The sequence below is a fragment of the Ranitomeya imitator genome, chromosome 3 (assembly GCF_032444005.1).
Source record: "Ranitomeya imitator isolate aRanImi1 chromosome 3, aRanImi1.pri, whole genome shotgun sequence".
NCBI classification, from domain to species: Eukaryota; Metazoa; Chordata; class Amphibia; order Anura; family Dendrobatidae; genus Ranitomeya; species Ranitomeya imitator.
The window spans coordinates 751,595,180-751,610,510 of record NC_091284.1 but is presented as its reverse complement, the minus strand read 5'-3'; positions in this window follow the sequence as shown (position 1 = coordinate 751,610,510).

Here is a 15,331-nt window from a genome sequence, read left to right as displayed (position 1 = left end):
CGTAAATCCCCCTGTGAACACCGGACCCGGTACCGGGTACCCCACGGCCCTGGTGGGCGACTAATGATGTCCCTTAGGATTGTGGAAAGTCAAATAAAAACTGAGCTTTCCAGCAATGCTTCCACTGGGCCTCTGAAAAAGGTCGTCATATTAAAATCAGAAAGCATAACCCACTGAGAAAAAGTAAACAAAATCAGGTACATAAAAAATCTAAAAAGAGCAAGTCCACACATCCCAGGCAAAAAGTAGGATAACTTATCTGTGTTCCATGAAGATAATTCTAGGAAACAGTGAATTCCTTCATCATGCAATACAGGAAAGAAATATATCTTGGTACCGTGTTAGCCAGTAGATAGAAAAATATTTAGAACTGAGAGTCCTCAGTGGTTTATATCTTTTAATGGCTAACTGAAAATATGGTAACAAATTGTAAGCTTTCGAGACTACACAGGTCTCTTCATCAGGCAAAGACTAAGCAGCGCATGGCTGGGACATCATGCGCTGCTTACAAGCAGAGCACAGCTGCCGGATTACTCACTGCTATTCACGCCGGGACTGTGTGCTTGGAGGGCAGTGAGTATTCATTGCTATTAAGTAGCACTCACAGTGTCAGTTGCAGCCGCCGTGCGGTCAAGTGTGCCCGCTACTTAAGAGAAATGAATATTTAGTTCTCTCCACTCCCATGGGAGTGGAGAGAAGTGAATATTAATTTCTCTTAAGTAGCGGGCACACGTAATCGCCCGGCAGCGCAGGAAGCCGGCGGCTGCAGCTGACATTGTGTGCGCTATTACAGAGAAATGAATAATCACTGCTAGATCAGTGAATATTAATTTCTCTTTAGCAGTAGGCACAGGAGTTGGCCGCAGCATCCGTCTCCTGCCTCTGTGACTCGCTGCTCTGCCGCTGCCGCTCCCCCTCAATCTTCTGGGACCCTCACTTGAGTATAAGCCAAAGAGGGGCGTTTACAGGACAAAAAATGTGCAGAAAATCTCAGCTTATACTCGGGTAGATACAGTACAGACATTTCAACAGGGCACTGGTATGTGGCAAAAAAAGAAAGCAAAAATATAAACTATCACTGAGGGAACTGGGTGGGATCTCTATCAGCCATAATTGTCCAACCTGAAACCACTCGTAAACCAATTTTAATGACCATGAACAAGATAAAGATTCCCAACTCACATCAGGATTGCAAGATACTTGTACTTTCAGTTGCATCACATCTAATGTAGTGAACTTAATTACCGTATATACTCGAGTATAAGCCGAGATTTTCAGCCCACTTTTTTGGGCTGAAAGTCCCCCTCTCGGCTTATACTTGAGTCATATACCGGTAGGTCAGCAGGGGAGGGGGAGCGGGGGCTGTGTAGTTATACTTACCTGCTCCCAGCGCGGTCCCTGCAGTCCCTGGCTTCCCCGGCGCTGCAGATTCTTCCTGTACTGAGTGGTCACATGGCACCGCTCATTACAGAAATGAATAGGCGGCTCCACCTCCCATAGGGGAGGAGCCGCATATTCATTGCTGTAAATGATCGGTAAATCGCTCAATTACAGGAAGAAGCTGCAGCGCCGGGGAAGCCAGGGACTGCAGGGACCGCGCCAGGAGCAGGTAAGGGGAGCACAGCGCTGCGCAATATTTACCTGCTCCTCGCTCCAGTGCGGCTCCGTCTGCAGCGTCTCCTGGCAGTGACGCTCAGGTTAGAGGGCGCGGTGACATAGTCAGTGCGCTCCCTCTGCTGAGCGTCAGTGCTGGAGACGGAGCCGCACGAGGAGCAGGTAATTATTGAAAGCACCGGCGTCCTGAGCAAGAGAGGTGAGTATGTGATTTTTTTTTTTTTTATGGCAGCACCAGCAGCATTATATAAGGAGCATCTATGGGGCCATAAAGAACGGTGCAGAGCATTATATATGGCACAGCATTATATAAGGAGCATCTATGGGGCCAAAAAGTACGGTGCAGAGCATTATATATGGCACAGCATTATATAAGGAGCATCTATGGGGCCAAAAAGTACGGTGCAGAGCATTATATATGGCACAGCTTTATATGGCACATCTATGGTGCCATAAAGAACGGTGCAGAGCATTATATATGGCACAGCATTATAAGGAGCATCTATGGGGCCATAATCAATGGTGCAGAGCAATATACCGTATATGGGGCACAGCTTTATAAGGAGCATCTATGGGGCCATAATCAACGGTGCAGAGCAATATATATATGGCACAGCTTTATAAGGAGCATCTATAAGGCCATAATGAACGGTGCAGAGCATTATATGTGGCACAGCTTTATATGGAGCATCTATGGGGCCATAATGAACGGTATAGAGCATTCTATATAGCACAGTTGTATATGGAGCATCTATGGGGCAATAATGAACGGTATGGAGCATCTATTTTTATTTTTGAAATTTACGAGTAGCTACTGCATTTTCCACCCTAGGCTTATACTCGAGTCAATAAGTTTTCCCAGTTTTTTGTGGCAAAATTAGGGGGGTCGGCTTATACTCGGGTCGGCTTATACTCGAGTATATACGGTATATGCACCAAATGTCCAACTGAGGGTCTGTATGTGGGGGAGATAGGGCAAAAACTCAGAACAAGGATGAATTGTTATTGCCACTCAATAAAAGAAAATAGAATAGATCTACCTGTAGGCTAACATTTGCATCTCGGCTTTGGGAAAATGGCCGCCGCGATCTCTTGTGCGCACGCGCGGCATCCCGCGGCCATTTTCCTGAAGCCCCGTGCAGCAGAGCACTACATCTGCGCACGCGCGGCCCCAGGAAGATGGCCGCCCCCACCGATGACAGGGGGTGATAGCGCAGATTGCGCGCTCCTTGTTCACGTGCCCACAGTGGATTAGTCACCTCAACATGCGGACACCACTACGCCACCAACGTAAAGCTGAGGAAGAAACAGCGCTGTGAACACGCCCACCCGACCTGACCAGCCTGATTGACAGGCGAAAACGGCGACTTTGGTAATGTATTGCGCAGCGTAGGTGGGGAATCAGGGTACACTACATACACTATAGTAACGCACAGCGCAGGCCCTATTTAACAGTATTTATATCTCAATCTCAAAAAACGGGGTGACAGGTTCCCTTTAAAAGGTATCAACCACTGAGGACTCTCAATTTTTTATATTTTTCCCCTATCCCGCTTTACTTTAGCTTATCTATTGACTCCCTTCTCTTCCACAGCGATACGCGTGGGGTGTCTGGGATAATCCGTACCATGGCCTCTCTTGGGTGAACTTGCCCTTGTACAGGGCCATAGCTCATTATTGTATCTGGTTTGTTTAATCCTCTTTCTCTCTATTATTGATAACTGATATTCTTTTATTGTTGATTGAACAAATCTACTTATATAGATTCTTGCCTAGGCTGGGTTTGCTGTCAAATTGCATATATATTTATGGACTCTGTATATTTGATAGTTACACTGCATCGAGTGCTCTGTACATTATTATTGTCATTATTTTGTTATACAGTTTTTTTACATCACTTTATGCGTCATTGCCATTATTGTGCATTGCTGCCAGGGAATACATTTCCTGCCTTGGCTGGGTTTGCTTCCAAATTGCATATATATTTATGGATATTATATGCCTGACAGCTATACTGTATAACTTTTGATTACTTTTTCTGTGCATTATTACTGCCAATTCCTTGTTATACTTTCTTTGACACCAGCATTATGCAGTTTGCGCATTATTACCAGGAAAGATATTATATATGTATTATCATGCTACGTTTACACCAGGATTGGCGTTTTTGTTATAAAGAGTCATGTTGTGCACTTGGTTCTATAATTTTATGGATACTGTCTCAATAAAATGTTTTATTTTTACATATATATCGTTGTTTATTTTGAGGTGTGCGCATCATTATTATTCTTTTTTTTATTATTCATTATTTTATTTTTTTTCTTGTTCCCTTCTCTTCCATGTGTCATCCTTGTCGGCATTCAGGGGTTTTAACTTTAGCAATGAGAAGTTTTCTGTTGCCGCATACACAAATGACTTAATCCTAATAATTTCAGACCTCAAAAAAAATCTTGAATTTGCGAAAATATATTAAAGGTCTGGGTCGCCTATCAAGATACTCATTAAATATGGACAAAAATGAGGCGCTCTTGCTGAAGGAGCCAAAAAGACCTCTTCTCGCTGACACTCAAACTATACACTACCTAAGAGCAGAAATAACATGAAACGCCTCCCACCTTTATCACCAAAATATATTACTTCTCTAGAAAACATTCTCCAGACATTCATACACTTTTCTCTCTTCTATGAGGGCCAACAAAAATTATTAAAAATAGCGGATTTCCCTAAGGGGTTCTTACAATTGCTGAATTACAACCTCTATTCCTGCACCATATTTACTTTTTCACCAGCTACAGACACATATCTGGGGGTCTGCGTGGGGAATTAAAGGGTGCTAATACTTGCATGAAGCTACGTGCTGGGGGTCTGAGTAGGGAAGGAGGGGATCCTGTTACTTCCAACGGTCTGTGTGGGGAAGTAGGGGGTCCTGTTGCTTGCATGGGGCTGCATGCTGGGGGGTCTGCGTGTGGAAGGAGGGTGTCCTATCAAATACAGGGGGGTCTGCATGGGGAGAAGAAGGTGTCATGTTATGTGCATGGGGCTGCATGCTGGGGGTCTGTGTGGGGAATTAGGGGGTTCTAATTAGAATTATTACTTGCATGGGGCTGCATGCTGGGGGTCCTCTTATTTGCGTGGGGCTGTGTGCTGGCTGGGGGTCTGAGTGGGGAAGGAAGGGGGTGGGGAAGGAGGGGGTCCTTTTACTTGCGTGGGACTGCATGCTGGGGATCAGCTCAATTTTAGCCTATTGTCCACAGAAATCAGGCATTACTTGTATTGAGTTTTTTGCATGATTTCTCTTTATTTTATGCCGTCTCCACAGTAGTGCACCTTCCTGCAGATGCCATTCCGTCCGATTCCATCACTTGTCATCTTTTCACCAAGTAAAGTGTTCGTGTCCCCACAAATCCGGGCGAGGCCACCAAAAGGGTGACACTGTAGACATCTAATGTCAGATAGATGAGATAATCCTCCAAAACCCCTTCTCTCCATTTCTATTGGCTTCCCCCCTTTCCTGTTACCCCCCTTTCCTGTCTTTTTCCCCCTTCCCGTCTTTTTTCCTCCCTTTTCCTGTCCTTTTTTCCTCTGCTTTCCTGTCTTTTTTCTCTGCTTTCCTGTCCTTTTTCCTCCTTTTTCTCTGTCTTTTCCCCCTCCTTCTCTTTCCCGTCTTTCTCCCCTCCTCCCCTTTCCTGTCTTTCACCCCTCCTCCCTTTTCCCATCTTTTACCCCTCCTCCCCTTTCCCATCTTTTACTCCTCCTCCCCTTTCCTGTCTTTTACCCCTCCTCCCCTTTCCCGTCTTTTCCCCCTCCTCCCCTTCCTCATCTTCCCCCTCTTTCCCCCTCCTCCCCTTTCCCGTCTTTTCCCCCTCCTCCCCTTTCCTGTCTTTTCCCTGTCTCCCCTTTCCAGTCTTTCCCTCCCCTTCCCTTTCCCGCCTTTCCCCCTGCTCCCTTTTCCCATATTTGACCCATCCTCCCCTTTCCCGTCTCCCCCCCTCTTTCCTGTCTTTCCCCCTCTCCTGTCTTTCCCCTCCTCATCTTTCCCATCTTTACCTCTCCTCCTCTTTCCTGTCTTTCACCCTCCTCCTCTTTCCCATCTTTCCCCCTCTTCCTCTTTCCCATCTTTTCCCCCTCCTCCCCTTTCTCGTCTTTCCTCCTCCTCCTCTGTCCTGTCTTTCCCCCTCCTCCTCTTTCCCATCTTTTCCCCTCTTCCACTTTCCCATATTTCCCCCCTCTTCCCCTTGTCTTTTCCTCCCCTTCCCGTCTCCCCCCTCCCCTTTCCAGTCTTTCCCCCTCCTCTTTCCTGTGTTTCCTCCCCTCCCCTTTCCTGTCTTTCTCCCTCCTCCTTTGTCCTATCTTTCCCCCTCTCCCCTTTCCTGTCTTTCCCCTTCGTCCTCTTTCCCGTCTTTTCCCCTCCTCCCCTTTCTCGTCTTTCCTCCTCCTCCCCTTCCCCGTCATTCCCCCTCCTCTCCTTTCCTGTCTTTTCCCCCACCTCCCCTTTCCTGTCTTTCCCTCCCCTTCCCTGTCTCCCCCTCCACTTTCCTGTCTTTTCCCTCCTCCCCTTTCCCTAATTTCACCCATCCTCCTCTTCCCAGTCTCCCCCCTCCTCTTTCTCGTCTTTCCCCCTCCCCTTTCCTGTCTTACCCCTCCACCTCTTTCTTGTCTTTCCCCTCCTCCTCTTTCCTGTCTTTCCCCTCCTCCTCTTTTCCATCTTTTCCTCCTCCTCCCCTATCTCATCTTTCTCCCTCCTACTCTGTCATGTCTTTCCCCCTCCTCCTCTTCCCCGTCTTTTCTCCTCTTCCCCTTTCCCATCTTTCCCCCCTCCTCCCCTTTCCCATCTTTTATCCCTCCTCCCCTTTCCTGTCTTTCACCCCTCCTCCCCTTTCCCGTCTTTTCCCCTCCTCCCCTTCCTCATCTTCCTCCTCTTTCCCGTCTTTCCCCCTCCTCCCCTTTCCCATCTTTTCCCCCTCCTCCCCTTTCCTGTCTTTTCCCTGTCTCCCCTTTCCAGTCTTTCCCTCCCCTTCCCTGTCTCCCCCTTCCCTTTCCCGCCTTTCCCCTGCTCCCTATTCCCATATTTTACCCATCCCCCCTTTCCCATCTTTCCCCCTCCCCTTTCCTGTCTTTCCCCCTCTCCTGTCTTTCCCCTCCTCATCTTTCCCATCTTTACCTCTCCTCCTCTTTCCTGTCTTTCCCCCTCCTCATCTTTCCCATCTTTCCCCCTCTTCCTCTTTCCCATCTTTTCCCCCTCCTCCCCTTTCTCATCTTTCCCCTCCTCATCTGTCCTGTCTTTCCCCTTCTCCTCTTTCCCGTCTTTTCTCCTCTTCCCCTTTCCCATATTTCCCCCTCCTCCCCTTGTCTTTTCCTCCCCTTCCTGTCTCCCCCTCCCCTTTCCAGTCTTTCCCCCTCCTCTTTCCTGTCTTTCCTCCCCTCCCCTTTCCTGTCTTTCTCCCTCCTCCTCTGTCCCATCTTTCCCCCTCTCCCCTTTCCTGTCTTTCCCCCTCGTCCTCTTTCCCATCTTTTCCCCTCCTCCCCTTTCTCATCTTTCCTCCTCCTCCCCTTCCCCGTCATTCTCCCCTCCTCTCCTTTCCTGTCTTTTCCACCACCTCCCCTTTCCTGTCTTTCTCTCCCCTTCCCTGTTTCCCCCTCCACTTTCCTGTCTTTCCCCTCCTGCCCTTTCCCGTATTTCACCCATCCTCCTCTTCCCAGTCTCCCCCTCCTCTTTTCCGTCTTTCCCCCTCCCCTTTCCTGTCTTTCCCCTCTTCTTTCTTGTCTTTCCCCCTCCTCCTTCCTGTCTTTCCCCCTCCTCCTCTTTCCCATCTTTTCCCCCTCCTCCCCTATCTCATCTTTCTCCCTCCTACTTTGTCCTGTCTTTCCCCTCCTCCTCTTTCCCGTCTTTTCTCCTCTCCCCTTTCCCATCTTTCCCCCTCCTCTTTCCTGTCTTTCCCCTCTCCCCTTTCCTGTCTTTCTCCCTCCTCCTCTTTCCCCCTCTCCCCTTTCCCGTCATTCCCCCTCGTCCTCTTTCTCATCTTTTCCCCTCTTCCTCTTTCCTGTCTTTCCCCTCCTCTTCTTTCCCATCTTCCCCCTCGTCCTCTTTCCCATCTTTCCCCCTCCTCCTCTTTCCTGTCTTTCCCCTCCTCCTCTTTCCCCCTCTTCCTCTTCCCCGTCTTTCCCCTCCTCCCCTTTCTCATCTTTCCCTCCTCCTCCCCATTCTCATTTTTCCCCTCCTCCCCTTCCCCGTCTTTCCCCCTCCTCTCCTTTCCTGTCTTTTTCCTCCTCTCCTTTGCCATCTTTTCCCCCTTCTCCCCTTTCCCGTCTTTCCCCCTTCTCTTTCCTGTCTTTCCCCCTCCTCCTCTTTCCCGTCTTTTCCCTCCTCTCCTTTCCCGTCTTTCTCCCCTCCTCTCCTTTCCTGTCTTTCCCCATCCTCCCCTTTCCCTCCTCCTCTCCTTTCCTCTTTCCCCCCACTGTCCTCACCTTTCCCGACTCCCTGTCCTCACTTTTCCAGTCTTTCCAGCCGATGTGTGCACTGTTGCCAGCTCCCCTTCCTGCCTCGTTCTCCTGGGCTCCAGCCGGTGTTTCCACTGCTTCCGCCGCCCTTGCTGCCTCTTTTTCCCTGTTCTGGCACTACTTTTTTCCTTGGCAAATATCTAGACAGAAGACCCAGGAACCTTCTGTCAGCATCGCCATTTGGGCATGCAGCATGGTTTCACAGCTCCTGCACCTTTGCTCCTTTTGGCCTCTTAATTTTTTCCAGTCACCTTGTTATCTTGCTGGGAGCCCCACAGGCAGCTGCTGTAGTCACTTCATCTTTTCAGCTTGGGGGGACATCTCTCCTTCCGGGAGGTCTAGATGGCTCACGTGGACACCACCTCCCTAATCCTGGTGTAGCTATAAGATAGAGTGCCCTCTAGTGGCAGGGCATATACTCACACTCTTGTGTCCTCCAATGTATTCAACCAGAAAGAAATTCATGGTAAATAGAGAAATCCGAGTTTTAAAAAATGTTTACAACTAATGCGCTGAGGACTCTGGTACAAAAAGTTTTTGTTTTCATTGGCACTAATCTCCAACGCGACTTAATTCTAAATATTGTTTGTAAAGTTCATTGTTCTACATTTGCATGTATAAATATATTTATATCTTTCTCCTTTTTGTTAGCATTATTTACATATGTATTTTAATAAAACTGTTTGAGAACGAGGGGCTGAATTTTATTTTCTATAGTTATAAATCTCGGAGTGATATTAGTGAAGAGTCACAAAGTAGAAAGATCCAGCTCAGCGAATCATGAATACTTTAGTCACATAAAGTTCTCAAAGAGGACATACATGGTCAGCGGTGTGAGTTACATGTGGCATCGATGCGATTCTGGTGGCTGCGCACCTTTAATCCTGATGCCTAACAATTAGCAAGTGACTTCCTTTATGCTGTATATCCAGTGACCAAACAGTGTGGTAATTAGATTTACCCTATTTCTTGGACTATAAGATGTATTTATTTCCAAAATTTAGAAGAAAGTGAGTGAGTGTGGGGGGGGGGGGGGGGCTAGGTGTCTTATATATGTACCTATTCTGGCTGTGGATGGGGAGGCGGCAGCGGCTCACAAGAAGCAGGAGCGGCTGCTGCGTCTTACATGTGTGCCGCTGGTAAAGAAAATTAATATTTACTGCTCCCCACCCCCATAGTCCCTCTCACCTCTATGCACTGAAGCCAGCACCGAGAGGTGGGAGAAATGGGGTGCAGTGAATATTCATAATCTTTGACACTTTCCAGTCCCTACTCAACCCAAGAGTGCAGGCCCCAACCACGGATCTCCGCGCTGAGGATCTGGCCAATTACTTCAAAGAAAAAATTGACCACATTCAACAGGAAATCATCTCCCAATCTCTTCATACCATGCACTGTCCTCCCTCCCCCACTGCATCTAGTTCACTCTCTGACTTTGAACCAGTTACAGAAGAAGAAATAATCAGGATCCTTGCATCTTCTCGCCCAACGACTTGCACCAGTGACCCCATTCCGTCACATCTCCTCCAGTCCCTTTCCCCGGCTGTCACCTCTCACCTAGCAAAAATATTCAACCTTTCTCTCACGTCCGGTATTTTTCCTTCCTCATTTAAGCATGCCATCATACATCCATTACTTAAAAAACCATCCCTCGACTAAAACTGTTCCGCTAATTACAGACCTGTCTCTAATCTTCCCTTCATCTCTAAACTCCTTGAACGCCTGGTCCACTCCCGTCTTACCCGCTATCTCTCAGATAACTCTCTTCTCGACCCTCTTCAATCTGGCTTCCGCTCTTTACACTCTACTGAAACTGCCCTCACTAAAGTCTCTAATGACCTACTAGCAGCTAAATCTAATGGTCACTACTCCATGCTAATTCTCTTGGATCTCTCTGCAGCATTCGATACTGTGGATCATCAGCTCCTCCTCAATATGCTCCGATCCATCGGCCTCAAGGACACCGTTCTCTCCTGGTTCTCCTCCTATCTCTCTGACCGATCCTTCACTGTATCTTTTGCTGGTTCCTCCTCCTCTCACCTTCCCCTTACTGTTGGGGTTCCTCAAGGATCAGTCCTAGGCCCCCTCCTCTTCTCGTTGTATACTGCCCCTATTGGACAAACAATCAGTAGATTTGGTTTCCAGTACCATCTCTATGCTGACAACACCCAATTATACACTTCTCCTGATATCACACCTGCCTTTTTAGAAAACACTAGTGATTGTCTTACCGCTGTCTCTAACATCATGTCCTCCCTCTATCTGAAACTGAACCTGTCAAAAACTGAACTCCTCGTGTTCTCTCCCTCTACTAACCTACCTTTGCCTGACATTGCCATCTCCGTGTGCGGTTCCACCATTACTCCAAAGCAACATGCCCGCTGCCTTGGGGTCATACTTGATTCTGACCTTTCATTCACCCCCCACATCCGATCACTGGCTTGCTCTTCTTACCTGCATCTCAAAAACATTTCTAGAATTCGCCCTTTTCTTACTTTCGACTCTGCAAAAACTCTTACTGTTTCACTCATTCATTCTTGTCTGGACTATTGTAACCCTCTACTAATCGACCTCCCTCTTACCAAACTCTCCCCGCTCCAATCTGTCCTGAATGCTGCAGCCAGGATCATATTCCTCACCAACCATTACTCCAATGCCTCTACCTTATGCCAGTCATTACACTGGCTGCCCATCCACTCCAGAATCCAGTGCAAAACTACTACCCCTACTACCCTCATCCACAAAGCACTCCATGGCTCAGCACCACCCTACATCTCCTCTCTGGTCTCAGTCTACCACCCTACCCGTGCCCTCCGCTCCGCTAATGACCTCAGGTTAGCATCCTCAATAATCAGAACCTCCCACTCCCGTCTCCAAGACTTTACACGTGCTGCACCGATTCTTTGGAATGCACTACCTAGGTTAATACGATTAATCCCCAATCCCCACAGTTTTAAGCGTGCCTTAAAAACGCATTTGTTCAGACTGGCCTACCGCCTCAACGCATTAACCTAACTATCCCTGTGTGGCCCATTCAAAAAAACAAAAACAAAAAAAACAAAAAACATAATCAGGTTCCTCGCATTATGTTCTCATACACTTTATGCAGTTATTAGCCCTGTGTGTCTGTACTGCTACATACTTGGGCAGTTAACTGGTTCATGCAGCTTTACATGAACACCCGAGCCTTACACTATGGCTGGTCCGAATAACTAAAGCAATTGTTACCATACACCTCTCGTGTCTCCCCTTTTCCTCATAGATTGTAAGCTTGCGAGCAGGGCCCTCATTCCTATTGGTATCTATTTTGAACTGTGATTTCTGTTATGCTGTAATGTCTATTGTCTGTACAAGTCCCCTCTATAATTTGTAAAGCGCTGCGGAATATGTTGGCGCTATATAAATAAAATTATTATTATTATTATTTAATAGCGGGCACAATGTTAGCAGCAGCCGCTGGCTTCCTGCTGCTGCTGGGCGATCACGTGTGCCCGCTATTAAACATAATGAATATTCACTTCTCCCTATGCCCACAGTCCCTGAATAGCGAATATTCCAGCAGCTAATCTCTGCCTGTGAGGGCGCATGGCAGTGATGTCTTGTTCTGTTACACGTTGAAATCAGCTGTTAGCATCAGCACAGGACACATTGCTTCAAGGGAGAGAAAGAAAGGTGAGTAGAATTTTTTTTAATGCAATTTTTATGGAGGACTAAGGAGTGTATTTTATTATATGGAGGACTATGGGGAGTGTATTATACTATATGGAGGACTGAGGAGTGTATTTTATTATATGGAGCACTATGGGGAGTGTGTTATACTATATGGGGGACTATGGGGAGTGCGTTATACTATATGGAGGACTATGGGGAGTGTGTTATACTATATGGAGGACTATGGGGAGTGCGTTATACTATATGAAGGACTATAGGGAGTGCACCATATATGGAGGACTATGGGGCATGCATCAGACTATGGGGAGTGTGTCATGCTATATGGAGGACTATGGGGAGTGCATCATACTATATGAAGGGCTATGGGGAGTGCATTAAACTATATTGAGATCTATGGCTATAGAAAGTACATTATACAATATGGAGTACTATGGAGTGTGCATTATACTATATTGAGGACTATGGAGTGTGCATTATACTATATTGAGGACTATGGAGTGTGCATTATACTATATTGAAGACTATGGAGTGTGCATTATACTATATTGAGGACTATGGAGTGTGCATTATACTATATTGAGGACTATGGAGTGTGCATTATACTATATTGAGGACTGTGGAGTGTGCATTATACTATATTGAGGACTATGGAGTGTGCATTATACTATATTGAGGACTATGGAGTGTGCATTATATTATATGGAGGACTATGGGGTGCATTATATTATATGGAGGACTATGGGGTGCATTATATTATATGGAGGACTATGGGGTGCATTATATTATATTGAGGACTATGGGGTGCATTATATTATATGGAGGACTATGGGGTGTATTATATTATATGGAGGACTATGGGGTGCATTATATTATATGGAGGACTATAATGGATTAATTATAATAATTAATTATAATTATAATTAAATATATATTAATATATATTAAATAAATGTATATTATAATTATAATTAAATATAATTAATTATAATAATTATAATTATAATATAATTATATGGAGGACTATAATTATATGGAGGACTTATATTATATGGAGGACTCTGCAGGTGGTCGGGCATCTAGGAAATAGCGACCACAATATTGTACAGTTTCACCTGTCTTTCACTAGGGAGACTTGTCAGGGAGTCACAAAAACACTGAACTTTAGGAAGGCAAAGTTTGACCAGCTTAGAGATGCCCTTAATCTGGTAGACTGGGACAATATCCTCAGAAATAAGAATACAGATAATAAATGGAAAATGTTTAAGAACATCCTAAATAGGCAGTGTAAGCGGTTTATACCTTGTGGGAATAAAAGGACTAGAAATAGGAAAAACCCAATGTGGCTAAACAAAGAAGTAAGACAGGCAATTAACAGTAAAAAGAAAGCATTTGCACTACTAAAGCAGGATGGCACCATTGAAGCTCTAAAAAACTATAGGGAGAAAAATATTTTATCTAAAAAACTAATTAAAGCTGCCAAAAAGGAAACAGAGAAGCACATTGCTAAGGAGAGTAAAACTAAAGGTACCTTCACACATAACGATATTGTTAACGATATCGTTGCATTTTGTGACGTAGTAACGATATCGTTAATGAAATCGTTATGTGTGACAGCGACCAACGATAAGGCCCCTGCTGGGAGATCGTTGGTCGCTGAACAAAGTCCAGAACTTTATTTCGTCGCTGGATCTCCCGTGGACATCGCTGGATCGGCGTGTGTGACACCGATCCAGCGATGTCTTCACTGGTAACCAGGGTAAACATCGGGTAACTAAGCGCAGGGCCGCGCTTAGTAACCCGATGTTTACCCTGGTTACCATCCTAAAAGTAAAAAAACAAACAGTACATACTTACCTACCGCTGTCTGTCCCCAGCGCTGTGCTCTGCTCTCCTCCTGCACTGGCTGTGAGTGTCGGTCAGCCGGAAAGCAGAGCGGTGACGTCACCGCTCTGCTTTCCGGCCGCTGTGCTCACACAGACAGTACAGGAGGAGTGCAGAGCACAGCGCCGGGGACAGACAGCGGTAGGTAAGTATGTACTGTTTGTTTTTTTTTACTTTTAGGATGGTAACCAGGGTAAACATCGGGTTACTAAGTGCGGCCCTGCGCTTAGTTACCCGATGTTTACCCTGGTTACCGGCATCGTTGGTCGCTGGAGAGCGGTCTGTGTGACAGCTCTCCAGCGACCAAACAGCGACGCTGCAGCGATCCGGATCGTTGTCGGTATCGCTGCAGCGTCGCTAAATGTGAAGGGGCCTTAATCCCAAACTGTTCTTCAACTATATCAATAGTAAAAAAATAAAACCCTATATTAAGGGTCACCAATCTAACCCAAGAAGAGGTGCGAAACCGGCTAAATAAGATTAAAATAGATAAATCTCCGGGTCCGGATGGCATACACCCACGAGTACTAAGAGAACTAAGTAATGTAATAGATAAACCATTATTTCTTATTTTTAGGGACTCTATAGCGACGGGGTCTGTTCCGCAGGACTGGCGCATAGCAAATGTGGTGCCAATATTCAAAAAGGGCTCTAAAAGTGAACCTGGAAATTATAGGCCAGTAAGTCTAACCTCTATTGTTGGTAAAATATTTGAAGGGTTTCTGAGGGATGTTATTCTGGATTATCTCAATGAGAATAACTGTTTAACTCCATATCAGCATGGGTTTATGAGAAATCGCTCCTGTCAAACCAATTTAATCAGTTTTTATGAAGAGGTAAGCTATAGGCTGGACCACGGTGAGTCATTGGACGTGGTATATCTTGATTTTTCCAAAGCGTTTGATACCGTGCCGCAAACGCTATCCGAAACGCGTGTCGGGGCGCGTTCGTATGAGGACTGGGCTGACCCCGCTGACCCGGTCTATTTAATTGAGGTATAGTGTGCTCCCCTTGTTGTTATTTTCCACGTTAGGATTATTCAGGCTGCTGCAGTTCTCTTGGCCATCTGCGGACTTGAGTGGCTTCTATTGCCCCCACCTGAATAGAGAGTCAGCAGCATTTTTGCTCGAATTAATTAGATATAATATCATACCACGCACCTTCTCTGCCATATTTGGCTATATTGCACTTTGGCACTTTCATTGTCTTATTTGCTTACACCGTAGCAGGTAGTTAGACCAGATAGACCATCTCTGTGTGATTGTTTTATCACCTGTCTTGGAAATAATTTTTGCACACCTATTTTGCACTTTAGTATTGTTCACCACATGATATATTGGTGTTTTTACCCCCATTTTTTTCTCATTTATATATTTTGGCACGTTGCACTTTGGTCTGTGCAGTCTGGCATATATATACACGGATTTTCTGTGTCGCTTATTTTACTCTGCACTTTCATCATAATTTGTTGTTTTGCTATAAAATATATATAGATTTTTGTTTAGTTATATACATTGTGTGGGAGCCACACCCTCGGTCTTATATGAAGATACTGTTGGGGTCAGCTATTTTTTCTATTTTTTCCATTTTTTTTACATATTCTTTTAAATAAATTTTTATAATAATTGTTGTTATTCTCGGTAAATATAAATTTTTGTCCTTGTGC